Genomic DNA, 20,740 nt, shown 5'->3' on the forward strand with positions numbered 1-20,740 from the left:
GAATAATAAACCCAGACTCTGTCCACGGCTGCTAGTCTCAGTGAAGTAACCCCCAGCTTTTTCCATTACATTAGATTTTTTTGGGTTTTAATCTAATAGCTCAGTAAGTGCCAAAACAAAGGAAAGAAGAAAAAGTCAGATTAAAATCCCCAGTAAAATAGCTGGAAATGTATAGTAATACTAGAATGCTTGTCACACTCCTCTGATTAGGACTCAGTGCTGGTTGCCCTCAAATTAGCATGTAGATGAATTGTTTGGGATTGAAGCTGGTTGGATGCAGATGGTCCCGACACCAAGTGGGTGGGGACAGTTCGAGGGCAGGTTGTGCTTAGGAAGAGGGGCTGCTCTGACAATGGGCTTCAGGAAGCCTGGGACTGGGAAGAAAGTGAGAGTTTAAGGGTTTTGTTGTTAAATATAACTGAGTAACACCATAGTTGCCTTCATCGTTTTTCTTGTAGAAATGAGGCATGTTGAACTGCTTCCAGGCAGCAGATGGTAAGGATCTCACTTTCTTGTTGGCTGGATCTATGACTGGCTGGGAAGCAGCTTTTCTTTTGTATTGTAGGATCTGTTGTGGGAATTCTCAAGGAAAAAAAAAAAAGGTACTGAAATTTAAAGACAAGGAAACAATTTCCATTATTCCCGGACTGGGAGGTGGGTCCTGCCTCAGCAGAGTGCTTCAAGCTCATCTCTGCTCAGAGAAAGTCAGGTATCTACTTTCACAATTACTGATTTGGAGCCATAAATTGATTTGTTTTTTTTTCATTACTACCCAGTTTTCTTTTTTTATTTGGCTGTTGATGAAGAGTCTTCACAGACATACTTCAAATCAAGATTCCCTGTCTGTTATCAAGACAGCCACTTGCAGCTGATGGTCCTTCCAATATTAATCAATGATTGAAGTAACCCATTGCCTTGAGTTAGCCAAATTAGACCCTACAGGAGAAATAAAAATAGTAGCACTCAGACTTTCTGTTTGTCTCTACCAAGCGTTTGAAGTCTTTACTTGAGCCATGACAAAGTAAACACTGCTGGCTGTGTTACAGTCTGCATATTTGAGTTTCACTGTCCAAGGCTAAGGAGAGGCTTTCCCAGTAAAAACTATGGTTTTCCACCAGTGAGGCTTCCTTTGACAGTCTCTTTGTCTAAGAGGTGTTTCAGTTTGGGGTTTGTATTTCTCTTAACTGTACTTCAGCCATGGTGCTGGCAGGCCTGTGATGCTGACTGGTAACTGATGCTATAGCAAAGATAATAGCCAAGGCAGTTGGCAGAATTTTAGGGGTGATGGCAAAGTGTGTAAAGTGCCTATGGCTCTTTAAAGATGCTTAAAGAATAAATAAAATAAACTGGACCAGCTGGCACTCACAACTTTCTACACAGTATTAGCCAGCAGTTCATAGGAAATCAAAGCATGATAATATTGCCTGTCTCAGTGGTTATTAGGCGGGATCATTGTCAAACACATGTAAACACTGAACTGGAATTTCTGGAAACAGCAGTGCGTGCAAACCTGGCAGAAAATCACAGCACTCTGGGGATCATAGTAACAGGAAATAGAGTCCAGTGAGCCTGGAAACACTCTTGGATCCGCAGGACAAGTAATGGCTGGCTCCCTGCATCAAGATGCTGGCAGGCTTCTGGAGATGTGGCACTGCACTAAGCCGTCTGATGTCTTGCAGCCTGTGGGGTTGATAGGGCTGAGTGACATGATGCGCTGGTTCCAAATTGCTCACTGCAATCCTTTACTCATCCTTCAGGAAGGCCAGTTGTCAGGGGGTTGTAAAGGGTGCTTTAAATAACAGACTCTGGTGAGCGTATTGGTAGACTCGTACTGTTTTGTAAGTGCTAATGAGAGAGCTTGTATGAACAGGCATCTTATTTAACAACCTATTGACCGCTGGGTTTAGTTGAGTTGAAAATACAAGCTTCTCCTCCCAGGCTCGTTTTTGAAATTCTTGGCCTATGCACAATAGATCTGAACTATTTTCTTTTTATTTGAACCTTTCTTGAACCTTTTTGTTATGTCTTTTTTCCTTTTTCTTTTTTTTCTTAATATCATAAATTTCAGTTATAAGATTGAAAAGGAAAATGTAGTAATTGGAAGCCTTTATTAAGCTCTAGTGCTTGATGTCTTCATTTCTTTGTTCAGATGCATGTAACTTAGAAAATGTTGGAAGGAAAGCTCAAAAGGATGCTGCCCGTTTTGTGCTGAATAGATAGATTTGTTTTGTCACCTACTTGTTAATGAGATTAAACTTAAATTGTGGAGGAAATGGAGAACCCTGAGCTTCCGGTCTGGCTGCGGGTAGTAGATAATGGTAAAAAGCATTTGAGCAGCAGCTTTGGCTATAATGTCCACCTCAAAATCTATCAGCATATCGCTGCTGTATTTATGCTTGTATGGGACTATTTGACTTGGAATATAAAGCAGAAGGTTGAGCTGTCATTTTAAAGTGGGCAGCCATAAGGAGGTCATGTACCACATAGAAGCTATGAGACAGAAGAACTTGAACTGCCGTGGTAGGAATTAGAGGTAAAAAGCACTGTGTGCCACCAGAAGCCGAGGGGATGGATTGGTTTTCCTCCCTTGTAGCAGGGCTGTGGCACATGCTTACACACCAGTGGCCTGCCTAAAGAAAGGTCTTATTTGCTTCCTTTCTTTTATGGTATTAAAGATGACAGTCGTGGCTGAGACTTGTAAAAGGGCCATCTGCCCACCCCGATCCCTTCTGCATTTTGTTATGTGGTGAGAATTTTTCCTCCCTGGACCTGACTGCAGGATCCAGAAATGCTTCTTGGTGCTAATAAACTGTTACTGGATTTCTAAGTATTTCATGCTGCAGTTCTAAAGAAAACTCTTTAAAGTACAATGAAAGCAATGCAAGTCAAGCTGATGCTTGGAGCTGGAATCCCTGACACAAGGCTGTGAGCACAGGCAGAAGTGAGGAGAAACAAGCTTCGTCCCACAGTTCCTTCTTTTAGGAGCAGAAGTAGGTGATACCCAGTGGTTTTAATAAAATGAGTCTTTGGATATGACTCATTTCATCCATCTTTCGCTGCTTAGAAATTAAGTGTCAGGTCTTAACTAGATTCAGTAGCCACCTGAGAGAGATGGGAATCTCTAGAGACCACTTTGTTCCACCTTGTTAGATACCCGCCATTAAGTGAGCTGAGAGGAGTCCCATTGATCATTGTGTTTTCCAAAGAATAAAACTGTTGATATCGCAAGATTTGACTTTCTCAACAGGCTTGTTCATAGATGTAGTAAAAACATTTCATTTAACTTGATAAAAGTAGAAGAAAATTATTTTGGGGGAGGAGTTAAAACCTCAGCTTTTGTACAAAAACTGAATTGAAAGACTTGTTTTGCTCTGCCCCAAATGAGAATAAGGTCTCAATTGTTTCTCGTGTGGCAGGTTCTGCTGGGACTGGATGTGAAAAATTCCCATCTTCAGAAGCTGATGAAGAATCTTTTGGATTTAAAAATTAATCTGGCTTGATTGGTTTTGTGCCTTTTTGTTTGTTTCTACAGAATTACTGATGAGGCAACATGGTGCTGGAAAAAGTAGTTGGAGGTGAGGCACCTGAAAGAGAGGCAGCTTACACAGTGCCAGGGGTTTGTCTGCTTGGTTGCCTGTAACGTGCGACTCCGAGGGGTCCTGTTGACAGTGGCCAACCAAACATTGCACTTTGGCCTTAAAGAGTGTTTCCTTGTTTCACAAAAAGGATCTTGAATTTTCATAGACATAAACCACTTGAGGCTTTCTTTTCCAAAGCTGATGAAGTGGCTAAATTTGAGTGGATTTTCCTGGAGATAGCAGAAAACATTCTTGCTCTATTTCCACTAGCTGCCAAAGCTTTGAGTTGTGTTCTCAAGTTGCAGGGTGGGTAGGGGCAAACAAGGCAAAGGTTGAAAGCTTTTTACTGTGGGCAAAGCAGTGTAACGTTGCTTCAATTTAATTCAGGAACAGCTGTATTGCTTTAGCTGGAATTAAATAAAAAAGAAAGATAAAAGGAATTGCTTGAGGCATAAGCCCAGCATGTAAACCTTCAGCCTAAAGTCTGGCAATGGCATAAATAACTGACAATAGGGCCTTATACTGGAAAGTGTCGGGCAGCTTGGATAATGACAATTATGATCCTTCCGATACATTTAAATGGGACCATCCAGTGCCCATTGTTTTACTGGGTCTCTCGCTTGCAGCTGGCATTGTTTCTTTATATAGAAGGATGTACCAAAGCGTTTTGTGTACTGGAAAAAATAAATTCCTCTATGCTAAGAATTGTGTAATTTGGCAAAAGTTGGCCAGAAACGCTAGAGTGACTCTCTCAAGTACCCTTTTAAGTTAACTCTGGTTTCTGTGTCTCAAACACAATTGGTTTGGTTTGGTTTATTGTGAGCCATCATGGACTTTTTTTCCCTTTCTGTACAGCTCACATAACTGGCATGTGACAGTAGATCATTTGCAGCTACCACAAGGTGTTGGTAGCTTTGGTGGTTGTGTGAGAGTTTGCTTCCAGTGACTGTAGCCAAAGCCCAAGAGCTAAAGCTGGCTCTTCAGTGGCAAACATTTTACACTACAAGTGAGATCACCAGAGGTACGTCCCCAGGGCAGCAAACGATTCAGCCGTTTTCCCCATTGTCCTCTAGCCCCGCAGTGCTGGAAAACCAGGTACTGCACTGACACAAAGCTGTGGTTCCCGTTTCACACCATCTTCTACATCCTGTGGTGCTTTGGCAACGCACACGGCGAGATGCTCAGTCTAACAGCCTTTGTGTCAGGTCCAGAGCCGGGTGCTAGTCTGACCGGCAGTAATCTGCGTGATTGAAGTAGAGCTGGTGCCAGGTTTTGTGACATGGGTGAGATCAGAATTTTAAACAGGCAGACAACTGATCAAAATGTGGCTGTTGAGGACCTTCAGCTCTGAATCCCTTTTCCCTACATTTGATTGTGCTCCAGGTACCATCCCTTCAAAGCTGGCTGCTGAGAATCCTTTTTATCCTATTCCTTACAGAAGTGTGAGATTGCTAGCATGAAGGAAGGGTTATCTTTTATATCTGAGAGGTGAGGAAAGTCAAGAAGAACTTCTACATCATTGGCTTATGCATAATGGTCTTTAGCAGGCAGCTTGTTGGTGATACTTTTAAAAAGTGCTTTTTAAAACTGCTGATATGCTATTGAAAACCAAAGTTATTTCTAATTATTAAGATTGCATGATCAGGTTTCTCTTGGTTTGTTGTACCTTCTTGCTTTTTCTTGCTTCATTTACAAAGGGAAGCTGTACACAGCAAAATAGGAAAGCAAAATACTAATTAAATGTTTGTTTGGATGAGGCAGGGTTAAAACCCAGCTTGCTGCGTGAACAAAAGCAACTGGGTTTTTGATTTAGCAGCGTCTGATGCAGGGGATGTTCTTACTCCAAATTCAGTCACCATGGAAACAAAACTTCTCTTTAAGCATGCTGTATCTTTGACAGAGCAAGAGGCTTCTTTTTGGCAGACATTTTTCCATCATCTTTGTAGATGATGGATACTTCTGGAATAAGCCGCTTTCTTCTATCTCCTCTGAAATGCACTAAGTTTCTGCAGGGCAATATACAGTGTTCCCCCTTGAAACAAAGGCACCACTTTTCAACAGGATACTGAAATGGCAGGAAATTTTAGATGTCCCTTTTCCTCCAAAACCATCTAAAAATCAGGAACTTCACATGGTGAGAATTGGTAAGAAATTCTATAAAAAGGTGCTCTGACTCTTAGAGGTGGCAAAAGTATCAAGTGATGTGGAAATTGCTATGGTAACTACTTCTATTGTATTCCTAAGTTAAAAGTCACAAAAAACCTGCGCAGACATTAGTGGGGGAGTGAAAACTTGCCTAGGGCAGAGCTCATGTTGTCTGTCTTGCTCCTGGAGTGGGTGCTCTGGGTGCCTGGTTCATGGTGCTGTGCATGGTGACTGGTGACCTAGCTGCTCTTGAGCAACTCTTGATGCTCCTGCTGTGCAGACTCTGCTTATTCCCTGTTCAGAGTTAGGAACCACTGTTCTGCATCTGATGTGAAGAGGTTGTCTTAATTATTTAATCTAATTAACCATTGATAATACAGCCATGTCCTTCCAGCTTAAGCCATGATGCCTGTGAGTGCGGCATTGAAATGGGGACAGACAGTAATGGGACTGTCCATCTCTGGAGGGGTTCCCAACACTTGGTGTCAGCTTTCAATGGAGAGAAGACCATTCAAAAAAATGCTGAAGCCTTGAGAAGGAGAAGTGTCTGCTTTGAAGCACTGTGTTATTACATGGGGCTCACACTGCAGTGCTTTTTGTTCAACTCAGTATATTCGTGCTGTGTGGAGAGGTATGTGTCTGACATTCAAAACATCAGAAGATGGGTGCCTTTGCTAGGATTTGTTTTACTGTTCCTGAGGTCTATTAACGGGCACAGGCAGGCTCATGAAGACTTTGGAGATGGTTGCAGGAAAAAGGCTGAAGAAAGATCATGGCAGGATTTTAATTGCTTTATGTCAGTCAGTAGAATCAGCATTCCTGGATCTCATTATACTAAGTGCTCTGTGAAAGCTAAAAGGGAAAGAACCAGCTCTTCTCCAAAGCTTTATAAGCCAAACACAGGTTATGTATCCTAGAGTGCCTGGGAGGAGGGTCGCTGCTGGTTGCTGCAACACGCATTTGGCTTCTTAGATGGTTTTGTGGTGGTAACGACCCAGGGACCAGAACTGGTAAATTCCAGTGGGTCCTTTAAGGCAGGATCTAGACAAATGTGTCACCTCTGCCAAGTGTCCCTTGTGTTTGAAGAACCCAGTGAGGGATTTTTCATATAGGGTGAGTACACTTTAAAAACTGTAAAAGGCTTGCTTTGAACATGCTTGTAAACTACCACATGTTTGCATGTTTTACCTCGTCCAGAAAGTTATTCATGCCTGTTACCTGCTTAAAGTTCTGTGAAGAGCCCCACTGCGCACGTTTGGTACCAGCCTTGTGGCATGATGCTTGAAGACTTCAGGTTTAGCCTGGAAGGCCAGTATCTGTTAAGATTTGGTGTAATACCTGTCATGACAAGGACTCTGAACTGTTAGAAAGAAGCAGATATATATCAGTACTGTTTGGATCGCTGCAGGTATAAATGCTACTACATAGCAAGAGGGTATCTTCGTACCAAATTCCAGCACAGTCACATAATGAAACTTTAGGGTAGTTTTAGAAATGTAGTTTACAGAGAGCTCTTATTTGTGTCCCTAAAGATATATCGCCTAAGTTTTGACATCTTGCTGCATTACTAGTACAAACCATGAACTTACCGTACTTATTGGATGGTTATAGCCCCATGTGCTCCCCAAAGGGGAAATTACTCATTGTCAGCTCAAGTCTTCTGCTTCTATTGGAGGTTCTTCCTACTCATGTTTTGCTCTGTGGAAGAGTTTTGCCTGCTAGCAACTTCGCAATGCAAAGGAAGTTCAGGGTTGGATGATGCCAGCAGGAGGTCTGTGTCACATTGTTGTTTGTCTTTGCCAAAGAAAGCTTCTGTGTTACGAAGACTTTGGGTATAATCTGTTACTTTTAGATAAAGAACATTGCTATGTTGGGTGACTGGACTATTTCTGAACAGCCTGTTATACCTGAGAAGTAACAAGAGGTGACAACCCTGAAGAAAATACTTCAGGGACTGTGAGAGTAGTCAGTAGATGAATGGACATAATTGCCATCTGGCAGAATTAAGGAAATGGGCTCAAAAGTGTCAGGGTTATGAGAAAGATCCTACCTAAAAATGCAGGTAATGAGTGCAGAAATGGGCAGCAGTGTTTGGAGATATCACTGGAAAAAGACTGAGAAACAAGAGAGGCTTTCAGAAGCTGAAATGTGACAGGCAAGGAAATAAAACGGGGCTGAGTTACAGTAAATACAACTTTTGTTAGCTTGTTTGGAAGTTTTACTCTTTACTATAACTAAAAACCTGGTCCTCAGAAAGCTGCTTGGTCTTGTGGAGAGTGGTCTGCAAAGACCCTCTATTGGAGTGATTGAAAGCAGCTGCAGCTGCTGCATGATGCTGGAGGTGCTGGGAAGGATGGGAATGATAAGCAGGGAGCTGAATTCCAACACTTGAGTTTATCCAAAGTATCACCAGCTAAAGCACAGGGAGCCCAGGGTCCAAAACCTACTACTCAAAGGGTTCACGTGAAAGAAGCTAGGAGATGTATGAGATGCAGCTCACCAATAAGTGCTCTGTGTGTGTCAGTCTGAACCGAGCTTTCCCTGGGTGTTTGATTTCCAGTCTGATGTTCCTATCGCTGAACACGTTCAGTTACCTTCACAGTGATGGGACTGAGTACTGAACACCAGCACCCTGCAGGATCTTCATCCTGTAAATGGCTTTCAATTGCCCTGAGATTTGTGTGCAGTTCTTCTGTTTCAGTGTGCTACACTGGCTCAGGATTTTCTTTAGGAAACAGAGTTGGTTAAAATGAGAGGCTAAAGGCTGGAAATCCTGCATTTTTGCTGTCAGCTCCTTCCGCAAGTGGTGTTTGGCTATATTAGCAGCAGTAGTAGGTTTGGAGACTTTTCTGTCTCTAGAACTGAGTGATTTGGACTTAAAGCATTAAATCCAAAATATAAACTCTTGTTTGCCAGCTTGCAGTAATGAGCAGAAACTGAAAAATGTAGAGTGAGTGTGCAAGGCATCAGAGCACATAATGCTGTGACCTTGAAAGAGAGTGGAACGGCTCATGGCACTAAAATTTCATAGAAAGCATCACTCAGAGACAGAGTGAAAGAGTGCTGCAACGGAAAAAACATGACATTTCTGGATTCAGCCAAGTTGTCTATGAAATGCCATAATGGTGTTCTTGGTATCATTACCCCTGCTTTTACAAAGAGTTTTAATTCAATTATTCCAGGTAGCTAGAGACGTCTTTAAGATATTTGACTTGATTTGTTTGAAAAATGGGTCTGTCTGAGCGTCTTTCCGTGATTACAGTAAATAATCAAATGTGTAAAGATGCTAAAATCAAATTAGAGGCAGACAGACTTCAGCTCAGCCTTCTAGGCTGCAGGCAAGGCTCAGCCTTTTTTGGCTTCAGGCAGGAACAACAGTGCTGTATGCCTTAAATCTGAAAGTCAAAGGAGCTTCCAAGAAAGTTACTGGTAGAATAATGTAAGAAACATGGTCTGTGCTCAGCAGTCGAGCTTGCTGTGTATGAAAATCCTATTCAATATTTAACCCAACTTTTCATTGTTGTATTGGTAAGAAATGCTCATTGGAATGCTGCAGTGGGAGATTTTCTCCTACAGTATAAAACCAGGCTGTACAAGGCATTCCAAGGCACTGAGACTTTTCCAAATGACTCTGCAACCACACCAAATAAAGCATGTTTTTATTTGCACGGTACCTGACAATCAGTATTCAGTGCACTCACACCCTGAATAAACCAAGCTGGCCTGCATCCTTGGCCACGTGTTTTCCTCTTCAGTGAGGGAGGGGTGTCACGATGCTCAGCTCTCCAGTTACCTGACACAAGGGTATATAGTTTATACATAACTATTTACTTGTATTCCTCAGTAGCCTGTGGTTATCATTTCTTCACACCAGTCAGCCATCAGCCATCAGTTTCATGGGTGAAGGGTTATACGTGAAATACTGTGTGCTTTTCCTGATGCTCACGGCGGAGCACTGCTGTTTGCAATACGCATGCACAAAACTGTGTTTGGTAAGAGACAGACAGTGAAATTAATTTCTGGAAACAATGGAAACACCTACTTTCTCCAGAGTATTTTTACTTCTGTTGCAATGTGAAGTTAAACCACTTTGTCCAACAGTTGTCATTTGTGTAGCTGGTAATTCACTACTCAACAGGCATGCAGTCGGCATGGGCCTGGTACCAAGCGGGTGTGCTCAGATCTGCAGCCACAGGCTTTGGCATCAAAAAAGATAAGGAAACACTGAGGAGCTGCCTAGATCAGACTGTGCTGCCTGATGTGTTTTACAGGGCACAGGAAAACAGAATTAAAAAGCAGAGGGAGCCTACAGTCTCATTTGCATCAAAGTTAGTGATTTGGGCACGTTCATGGGAGTGGGAGCAAAGAAGAGTGGAAGGAAATGGCATGATGGGGTTTAGGATGCTGGGAATGCTTTGTGAGAATGCCAAAGTATGAGTCCACACAACAAAATGAGGTTCTTTGCTACTAGAAAAGACTAAATCACTCCAGATTGGAGTGGCAGTGTGCAAATCGTTCTGTAACTTGAATCACAATATAATATTTTGAGATTAAAAAGCATTCATGAGGCTTCTCTGTTCCTGAGGTGAGTTGCAGAAACTGCGGGTCTCTCCCACATTTAAATCCTGAAGCGCAGATGAATGAGCAGCAAAGATGATGTGTCTGTTGGTTCAATAACTGCTTGCTGTTGTGACTCAGCAGTAAACCAGCTCATCAGTGTGGTGAGAAGTTAATCCGTGGGTTGAAGTTGTCATCTCTCCTGCAACCTTTTAAATCAAAGCCCCTGCCCTCCTCGTGAGCTTTGAGTCCTCGGTGAAAATAAGCACACTTCAGTGGATCCCTTCAGGGGCTTCCACATAAAGGCAGACTAACAAACTTTGCCTGATTTCTAGAGTCTTTGCTGGCTTGAAGGGTTGCTGAGGCTGCTGAAGGTGGGTGTTTGTCACTTGAGACTTGTGATTTTTATGGTACGACTCGACCCTGGGAGGCAGTCTGGCCTTCACGGGTGGTGTGGTTGGCCCCGTGGTGGTTGGTGTTCAGGACGTGCCTGCTGGTGGTGGCTGAGGGTCCTCTCGAACCTCTCTGCAGGGAGAGCAACTCCAGTCCTGTCTGTCTAGTAAATGTACATGCGGGAGTTCAGTTAATCAGGCATTGTTTGGTGGCTGTACCTCATTTGGATGAGGCTGCTTCTGAGAAGTAGAATCATAGAATCCTAGAATAGTTAGGGTTGGAAAGGACCTTAAGATCATCCAGTTCCAACCCCCTGCCATGGGCAGGGACACCTCACACTAAAAGTAGGGCTGAAACTGTGGTCCATCAGATCCTCCAATTGCAGGTCTGAGCGTGTTAAACTTGTTGCTTCCTCTGCTGCACACCAGCCTGCCCAAGCAGGGAAGGCCACTTTTCTGGGTAAATTTGGCCCAAAGTTGTTTTTAATGTCTCCAGCTTCTCTCTAATCCCCAAGCCAAGAAACTAACTGAACTTTCAGCCTCTTAATAGCAGTGGAGAACATCCTGAAAATAATTGCTGCAAACAAAATTAATCTCGCACTGCCTGCAGCACACCCCTGAAGGATTGCCTTCGAAGTGCTTGGAGTCAGATAAGAAATAAGCTCTCTTTAGTGATGCGTGTGCTTTCTAAATAAACTCCTTTTAAACAGACTTGCTGCTTAAATCTGTTTATTTACTGTGGCACATTGTGGAGATTATGTTTTAAGGAGCTCAGCAACCAACATCAGAGCTTTTACATAAGTGAGATCTGAGGAAAAATGGGAGTGAGGTTTCAAATACCCCATTAATCTTTTCACTTTCGGTCTGAGCCAGCTTCAGATTGCACCGAACTGCTGCCAAGTATGAGTGAGTTTCAGTCCAAATAGAGGAGACTTGGCAGGTCTGAGCCGCGAGGTTTTGTTTCGGGAGCCTTTCAAGGAGAGGGGAGATGGAGTTTTGGTTGAGGCTCTGCTGGAGCGGCGCAGTGCTTCGTGGCAGCCCTGTGCCAGTTGGCCCCAGCTGCGCGCGCTGAGGATGCACTTCTGGTTTTTGCATTTCTTTGCTTATGTTTTTAATCTGCATGTACAGAGGTAGCTGTTAAATGTTCGTACATGGGAAGCCTGGAGTTAGATGTGCCTTAATCCCGCACACATGTGCAATTCGGCCCCTGCCGGTCACTGTGATTTAGGGCTTAAAGTTAAGGCTTTACCTCAATGACAGATGCAGAATTGTGCTCCTTTTGGATCAAGTTCTCCTGCTCCCATTCACCTACAGTGAACTTGGATTCCTAGATATTGGTTTTCTGTAATGTAAAGCCAGAGAGATTAAAAGGGAATTACTAGAAACACGTGCTGTGAGCATGCTGCTGGCAGAGCTGTGGCCATGAGCCATAACGTGAGAAGCCGAGGAGTGATCTCTGTGTAAGGGAGGGATGCAGTCTTACAGCCTGCTCATGAAAACGGTAAGCCACTTTCGGTTCTGCCTTTCATTCCTGGGGCTGTGGATGGAGAAAACTGTTATTCTGAGCTTGGTTTAGGGTCCAGGCTCCCTGCTTTGCAGAGGTGCAAGAAGGAGCTGTCTGGAGGGGACAAGCTCTGAGTTGCTGTGGAGGGAAAAGGAGCTCCCTCAGTCCAGTGTGTTACCAGCTCAGGATCTGTGCACGCAGTAGCCCTGAAGACCCTTCCTGCAGTCTGCCTGCTTTGTGTCCTGCAGGATCAGCTGTTTGTGAAGTCTTCTCGAACACCCATTCCTTAAATTTGCCTTCAAATAAGAGACGTTATGACAGCAGTAGTGAGGCAGCCATGGCTTCCCTTGTCTCCTGCAGGAGTAAATCAGGATATATGCCGCACAGCATGAGCATCGGCTACTCTCGCCAGGGTTTCAGGTATTAGTCTGCAAGTACTTGGCTGTGATCTGAGTGATGACATCCACCTCAGAGTGCTTGTTTGCTGCAAAGCACTTCCTGCTTCTTGGGGTGACGCGTGTCTAAATCTCTTGCAGAACCCAAGGATGAAACATGGGGTTTCACAGGCCCTCATTCTTCCTCCCCTGTGTCATGCCCTTCCCATTCCAGTGAACGTTTGTTTTCACTGTTTATAAAGGCACTGTTAGTACGAAAAGTGATTGAAGGATTACCTAGAAAACTGTTGTATTTTTGGCACTAACATTTTGAAGCCTTCTACTGACTGGAAAGCAGGCTTTGATGCCTCCACTTTGCCTTGTTTCTATGACTGTAGAGTCTCTGCTATTCTCAGCCTGGCTGCTAACTTTTCTAAGCTAAAGCATCAAAGAAAGCTAAACAGTTTGGAGCCTGCAGGCCTTTTTCTCTCAGCAGCCTCTGCTTGATTTTAAGATGATCCAAATTTCAAAGCACAGCAAAATTCTGTAGTTGGATAAAGCCTTTTCCAGGAAATCTTTTGTGTGTCTCTCCAGCCCAGTGACTTGTGCTTCTTTGTGGGAATGTAGGGACTAGGTTGCTACTGTTTGTACTCCTGTGCCTGGCAGTACTCCTGGATGTCCTATTTTCTCACTCTGTTCCCCCCTAAAGCTTGGTGGAGAATAGTTGTTGTATTTGGATTTTCCTGCCTCCTGAGAGTGAATGTGAGAGCCCGCTGTGGAGACGGGGTGGTACATCCCCCCACCTTTCCCACTTTTGAGCTTTCCCACTTTTTATGGGTCTCTTTTTCAAGGCTTGTTTCTGACATTCCTTCTTTCCCCTTTCTGCTGACTTCAGCACTCCTCACACACACTTGGTTATTCCCTGAAGTCAAGCAAGACACCGTCTCTGGTGCCCACAGTACATACAGAAATCTGAAGTGCACAGCTTTTCCTACACCTACAAGATTAGGTGTTAGCCCCTTTGCATCCCTGTGAAGAGGTTCACTGAAAGGAGGATGGAGACTTCACCGTGTTATCACCTGTCTGGCACTCTGCTAGAATCCAGTCCAAGTTTTGCTGAGGCAGAAACTTGGCCATTATAGCAGCAGATGTCGTTCTGCTGAAGAAAATGTCACTGCGTGCTGGCACAGCTAAAGGCATGTTGTGCCTTGTAGGCCAGCCAGCAAGGACAGGATTTCTGGCTGGGGACTGTGCAATTCAAAAGCAAGCCTATGTTTCTGTTCATGGTACCTGGGTCACTTGTCTGCTTCCTCTCAAGCCAATCTGTTGGTCTGGCAGAGCTGAATCTCAGACAGATTCGGAGCCAAGCAGCAACTTAAATGGACAGCCCACAGAGGGCTTTTTCCACCAGGCTGTCTTCCACTGATCCTACAAACTAACACCTGCGGAGCCTTAGCTGCCACTGCTTCCTTTCCAGTGTTTCTCCATATTTGACATGACAGAAAGGACATAAATTCTTTCATCTGAGGAGGTTTGTCCCCCCTTGCTAAGTAAGAGGCTCTGTTTCCCAGAGCATCCCTGTCGGGAGTGCACTGGTCTGTAGAGGAATTTCTCCTTGGGTGAAATGCAGAGCACGCCACGGGTGTCTCTTCCGTCAGTCAACTCTCTCTTGCAGTAAAGGTTTTTCCTACCAAGTGCTGTTTAGTTCTCAGAGCAACCCTGGGTATGATAGATTTAAAAAGGAAAAAAAAAAGAAAAATTTGGCATTTTTGCAAAGTGGAAATGTTTCTGCATTGCACACCTGGACATCCCTGGAGATCAGCTGTCTGCAGGGCAGCATGGCAGCAGCAATGCACACGGGAGTCAGGTCTGGTCTCTTTCTAGCTGCTAGTGTAGTGCCAGCGCCAGTCAGAGCAGCTACCCTTCGCTTCCCTGGCCATCTCCAGAGCTCCAGGATGGAGGTCTGTGCTCATCAGTGTCTGTGTGTGCCCCAGGTCTGGATTGGATCCTGGACAGAAACCCGAAAGTGCAGTGTAAAATTGCTGGGGGAAGGAATGAAAACTGCCTCTGTTTTCTGGACAAAAGAATGTCAAGAGCACCTTGACAGTGAGTGCTTGAGAAGGGCTGAGCTACTCCTCTCATTCTCTTTTTATCCTTGACAGTTAGGCGTACACTGGTAAGCCTTTGTTTCTTTCTCCACCTTCGAGGAGCAAACCAAACGACGAAACAGCCTCTATGAAATGCTCATTGGGAAGTTGCCCCTTAGCAGTATCTCTTAGTTCACACTGGGGCTTTTGCTATTTTCAGATGGCCATGAGCAATCCTGTCCTCTCTGGCTGCACTTGGAGTTCTCGTTGTGTCTGAGCCTGTGAAAGGTGAGGTTCAGCCAAGGGAAAACAGGCTGCAGCCAGTGAGACGCATTACAAGCTATCACCTCCTGGATGCCGATTTCTTGCGGTCTCTGCACTTCCTTTTTCCTGAAGAAGAGAGTTGCTTTTTTTGCCTTTTTTCAAGTTGGAAACTTCAGGAGATGTGGTTTTGTTTTGCTTGGAGGTAACTCAAAATTGCTACATTAATTTTAAGTCCATTGTCGAATAATAACTGCCTGGAGGTTTGTTACTTGTGTACCAGGTTGTGCCTGATGTGATTTTGAAAATGACCATGACATAAAACCCTGAGAGCAAGAATTTATACAGAAGAGATAAGAAAATTTTTAATAAGAAGAGAATGAGTTTACCTTTCAATTTGTTGGTTTTTTTTTTCCTTAATGTTATCTGGGGCCAAAAATGTCACAGTATTTGGATTATCCCGAATATTGTCATTCTCTCAGCAGTACTTTTAAGGGCAAATATCTTCTGAAGTGCTGAATAACAGATCTTACACCCTTCCTTCAGAGGAAACCTTGTGCAGGGCCATTAAATGCTCTCTTGTTCCGTGTAGTAACCTGGAATATAACTTTGCAAATGAAGTATCATGGAGTGTGCACTCAGAGCACAAACAAGTACAAAATGTGCATCTCGTGGTGGGGTTTGGACCCTTTTCTTTAGTGGACCTTTCAGAGGGGTGTATGGCTGGCCCCTGTGTATCTTAGTGCTTGTTCCTACCTTAGGTACCGAGAGAGGCAAAACCACCCACCTGGGCAAGCCTGTGTGAAACCATGCTGTTATACTTCAAACCACTGGGCACTGGGGGTGCCCAAAGAGCCTCTTGCATAGCAACTTTGGTGTTTCTGTAATGCTGCATCTTACAGAATGATTTCTCTGGGTGATGCATGAAGCGAAATTTGGAAAGAAATATTAGGAGTAGCTGCTATGAAGTTTCAAGTTTAGAATAGTGTTCTTTTAGATTAAAAAAAAAAGCTTGCTTTTTTAAAAATCTTAGTTGTACTAATGTGGATCTGATCTTACGAGATAAGGGAGAGCTGGTTTTGAAGCAGAAAGGGAAACAAATGTGCAAATAACTGAAGAATGAAGGAAGCAAACACTTTAAACCCCCACACTTAAACCCCCCTACAACTACAGCAATATGTTCACAAGAACCTGATGTTAAACACTGTTAAAACCAGTGGTTTATTCTGGGGGAAAAAATAATTCACCTGAAGTGCTGTGAGACAGGGGCTTCAAATAGTTGCCATCTTTTGAAATCTAGGCCTCTGACTGTCTTGGTTACCAACAAATGCATATCCCATGGAGCTGAGATTTAATGGGGAGGCTCTTCTTTTGTGCTTCATCTCGCATGCTGGGGCTGTGGATGTAGATGGTCTCTGGGGGTTCTGACAAGCGTTCTGCGATTGCTCCCAATGAAGTGGGCTGAAGTCTCTTTGATCCTTTACAAAAATACCAACAGCAGTTTAGATGTTTGTGGTGCATTTAATACACTTTTATACCACTTCTATATCGTGTCCAGAAATAACATGTGCTCTATTGTAAACAGCAAGTCGTGGTATTGGCATTTCATTTTAACTCTTGTGACAGTCTCTTGCAATTCTAACAGTAACGAACGGCTCCATGGTATCCCGGCTACTTGCAGTAAACTGCTATAAGTGTAACTGAGAGCTGCATTATTTCCAAATGAAACTGGGGGGGATAATGTGTAAAGAGGGCATGATAAGCAGAAACAGGTACCACTTCTTGGGAGCAACACAGTCTACACTCTGGGTGATTGAAAGGATCCCTACAGCTGTCACAGATCTGACAAAATAGAATTTTGCTTTCTAAGGTTTGAGGGAGAGACTTTTTGCTTGTTGCTTGCTGTTGTGGTGCTGTTGTTAGTCCTCAAAAGAAGCAATGGGTGTGCATCACTCAAGGCCGTGCAAGGGCATCTGCAGACATGGGGCTTTGTTGGCATACAGGTGGCAGAGGTGCCTGCCCTGCACCCTCTCCAACGCAGAGCTTTTACTGCTCAGGCAGTGCCCGTGAACACTCCTGCAGTTGCTTGCAGGCAGTCCTGCTTGAGCGGATGTGCAGCTCCAGGGTGGTGACATCTCACCAGGGACTCACTCTCCAAGGTGTTGCTAGTGTTTGGGTGACAAACCACCAAAAGAAGTTGGCAGTAAAGGATAGGAATGCAAGGATACGTTTGACTTCTGTCCTTCAGCCCAAATGAAAGCGGTGCCTTGAACTGTTTTCCCCTGCTGCCAAATGTAACTTGGACAGGAATTAGAAGTAGGTTTTTGATGGTTTGTAATCATATAAGATCTCACAACAGTGCCTGAAAGTCTGTAGCTGCTAACCCCAGTGTCCTGGCTGCTTTCCAGCTCATATAATTACCGTCTGTCTTTCTTGCCCCCTTCCCTCCGCACCCCCATAGTTTCAATTAGGTAAGTCATTCTTTACTTCTCTCCAGAATGATGCATGTGCCTGTGTTCTCCTCCCAGAGAAAACCTCCAACACCCACTATATGTATTTGTTATTTAGACTTCATTTGCTTTACACTGTAGTTTTATTATCCAATTCGTATTATCATGTCAGTGTACCTGATGCAACCTGTGTAATTCTGGGGACTGGAGGTAGGTAGTGCAGCATCCAGTTAATAATGATAATTATTAACTTTCTTAGCTCTGAACCCAATCAATTGTTTAGACTTGTACCGGGTTCCTCAGTAGTGATTTTTGTCAAGAGGATGTTGGTTAACTCATTTGTACACGGTAATACAGACATCGGGAATTAGAGTCCTTAATGACCCATTTAATGAACCCTGGTGGTGTTCAAGGCCAGGTCCTGGCCATGTTCAAGGCCACGCTGGACAGAGCCTTGTGTGAGATGGTTTAGTGTGAGGTGTCCCTGCCCATGGCAGGGGGTTGGAACTGGATGATCTTAAGGTCCTTTCCAACCCTAACTATTCTGTGATTCTATGACTCCCGGCCACTGTGTGGTTTAAAGAGTGCTGTGGGGATGCTGAAACAGCAGTTTTTTAACTTAAGCTAATGGCAAGAGAAGTGTGTAGTGCTGTCTGAGCCAGGTTTTGGAAGGCAGTTTGGGAGATGGTGAATACTTCAGAGTGGCCGTGGCAGTGCCTGGCGCAGTGACATGAGACTTCAAGAAGCTGACCTCCGTTCAGCTCCAGCTGTGCATGCAGCAGCCTCTGGCGTGGGAGATTTTGAAGTCCTTTAAAAGGCTTCAGTCATTTTTCCTGTTAGGCTGTGTCAGTGCCCCTGTAAAAGAGCCTGAGCTCAAGCGGCTCCGGTGTGACTGGCTGCGTGTGATAGCACTGGCATTTCTAGTGCTTTTTGAACTCAAATGCCTTTTTTTTCACTTCAGCAGTGGAAGCAAGTCCTTCACCCTCGAACGTGAGCTGGGAGCAGAGGGATGATGATTTTTCATGAGCCAGTTGGAGCAGTGATTTCCACTAATTAATTGCTAAGTTAATAAACATTAGGAGGATATTCCACAAGTGACATCTCCAGTCCGCCGCCTTAATACTGGTTGTAATTTAACTCAGGACCTTATAGAATCTTGTGTTTTCCAACCTGTCATTTGAATGTGTTGGATAAAATTAAATCCAGTCTAGTCCAGGTGCAGCAAAATGGATCTTTACTTTCTGTACTTAGCAGGCATTATCCTGGACCGTGCAGCTGCAGCATACTAACTATGTGGTACTTAGGCTTGCTGCATGAATACACAAAGGGTGGGATATAAATAAGAATAACTATATGCAATAATGGAAGAAAATAAACCAAGAAGAATAAATTGTCCTCAGAATCTCTAAAGAATATACTGTTTACTTAAGGAGGAGAATTTAACTGAACTCCAGGGCTGAAGCACACCCCTGGGGAGAGGCTTTAAGTGTGAAGAGAGCAGGTGTATGCCAGAGAACAAAACCCTGATGACTAGCGATTGCTTCAGTGTAAAGACCAAAACGAGACCTAGAAATCCTACTGTAGCATTAGGTACAACAAGCTTTGGGTGGTGTTGAAGTAGCTTGAAAGCACCCTCAAAGTGAGTGGTAAGTTTTTTGTGGGTACTGAGTGTTTTCCTGACTCCTGTTACCCCGGGCTCTTGCAGTGGGTTTGGAACTTGATGATCTTCAGGTCCTTTCTAACGCTAACTATTCTATGATTCTATGTAAGTACAAATGAGCTCTGTGTGTGTACATATCTGAGTGCAGTGACTGTACACTGCAGGTCCTGGAACACCGGACTCGCTTCTTCCTGCATGGACAAACTGCAGGTGAAGGGAGAACTCTGGAGCCCTGGATGCACAAACCCATCAATAAACACAGAGTCCAATGTTCTTAAGACCGGACTGAACAAGTTGATAAAACCTGTGCTAGTCTGAGCTGAAAAATCACTGCATTTAGTTCTCCCTGAATAAAACTGCACTGTAAACGTGAGCAAAACCCCGTGTGTGTTACTGAGAGCTGATTTAGTTTTTCATACAAAATGTTTCAGTAGAAAAAGGAAAAATTGGGGAGGGCATTTTCTATGCATGGGGGCTTTGCAGTGAGTAAACAAGTGCAGAGCCTGGCATTTAGAGGATCAATAAGGCACATTATAGAAACTCAGAGCCAGGAGTTTTCCCCACCCTTTGTGTGCTGGTAAGTCTGGGACCAGATCAATGAGTTTATATCCGCATTCAACAATACCACTACATCTTTCTGAAGTAATTGGGCAATTCATAGAATGAAAGATGCCATCCGAGGGTGCTAATATTCATTTCTGTAAGAGGAACATTTGTCTGGGGTTGAGGTGGTCTATGGAGACCAGGCAGTCATTCTTCTTTTGGGTTTTCTTGAGGTAATTCACTTCCTTTTAAGGTTGCACGTAACCAGACTGCAAAATGACAGCAGAAAGGAAAATGTTGTCTTTTCATTGCTTCATCACTGTTGAATAGGGCAGTCTTATTCTGGGTCACTACTCTTTGACAGAGGACTTTTTCAAAGGAGGTCTGAAGCTTCCGTATTCCAGTGCTTGCAATACAGATGGAACAGGGAATGTCTTTATGCTTATTATTCATGTCTTTTAGTGGTTGGAAGAAAGATGAGTTTGGTCACTTGTGACTTTTACTTACTGTATCATGAGCCTTACATTAGCCTTCTTTTCCCCTGCCTTTGCTGTTGAACTGTGAATAACTGAGCTCGTAAGGGGAAGAGGAAGAACAAGAAGTGTCTGTGCTCAAGGCTTCCCAAAAGGGAACACACAACCCCCATCTCTGTGTTGTGTTAGTGAAAACACCAAGTGCAGCATCCCTGGGCATGGTGTGAAGCACAGCGCGTCTCTATGTGAATGAAAGCTGCTGGGTATGACAAGCTGCTGGATTATGCCAAACTTGTGATGAGAGGAGGGTCTGCATTATATTCCTGCTGCACTGGAAGTTATGTGTGATTGGAAAGAGTCAGAGCTGCTTTTGACTGAGAATTGCCATGGGTGCCTGAAGGGCAGAGTGTGGAATAGCAAATGTGAAGTCCTGAGACCCGTCGCTGTCTCACCCCGGCCAGGGGCCTCAGGAGTTTTATCGTGTGGCCGACAGAGAGTTGAAATAAATCTGTGCAACATCTCCTGTTGCTTCAGTCCTATTATAATAGCACATGAGTAATCTCAGGACAATTGTGCTTCTGTAGTATTCAATGACTTTTCATTTCACTGTCACACCGTATAAACTGTATGTGAAGTCTGCGCCTCACAAAACTTGTTGGTCTATATGTTTGATGTCCGTTTAAAAGTAGATCTCGTACTGAGTGTGAAGGGTAAAG

The sequence above is a fragment of the Pezoporus wallicus genome, unplaced genomic scaffold, assembly GCF_028554395.1.
Source record: "Pezoporus wallicus isolate ANWC-B61680 ecotype Strahan unplaced genomic scaffold, APGP_CSIRO_Pwel_v1 contig_3568, whole genome shotgun sequence".
Classification (NCBI taxonomy): Eukaryota; Metazoa; Chordata; class Aves; order Psittaciformes; family Psittacidae; genus Pezoporus; species Pezoporus wallicus.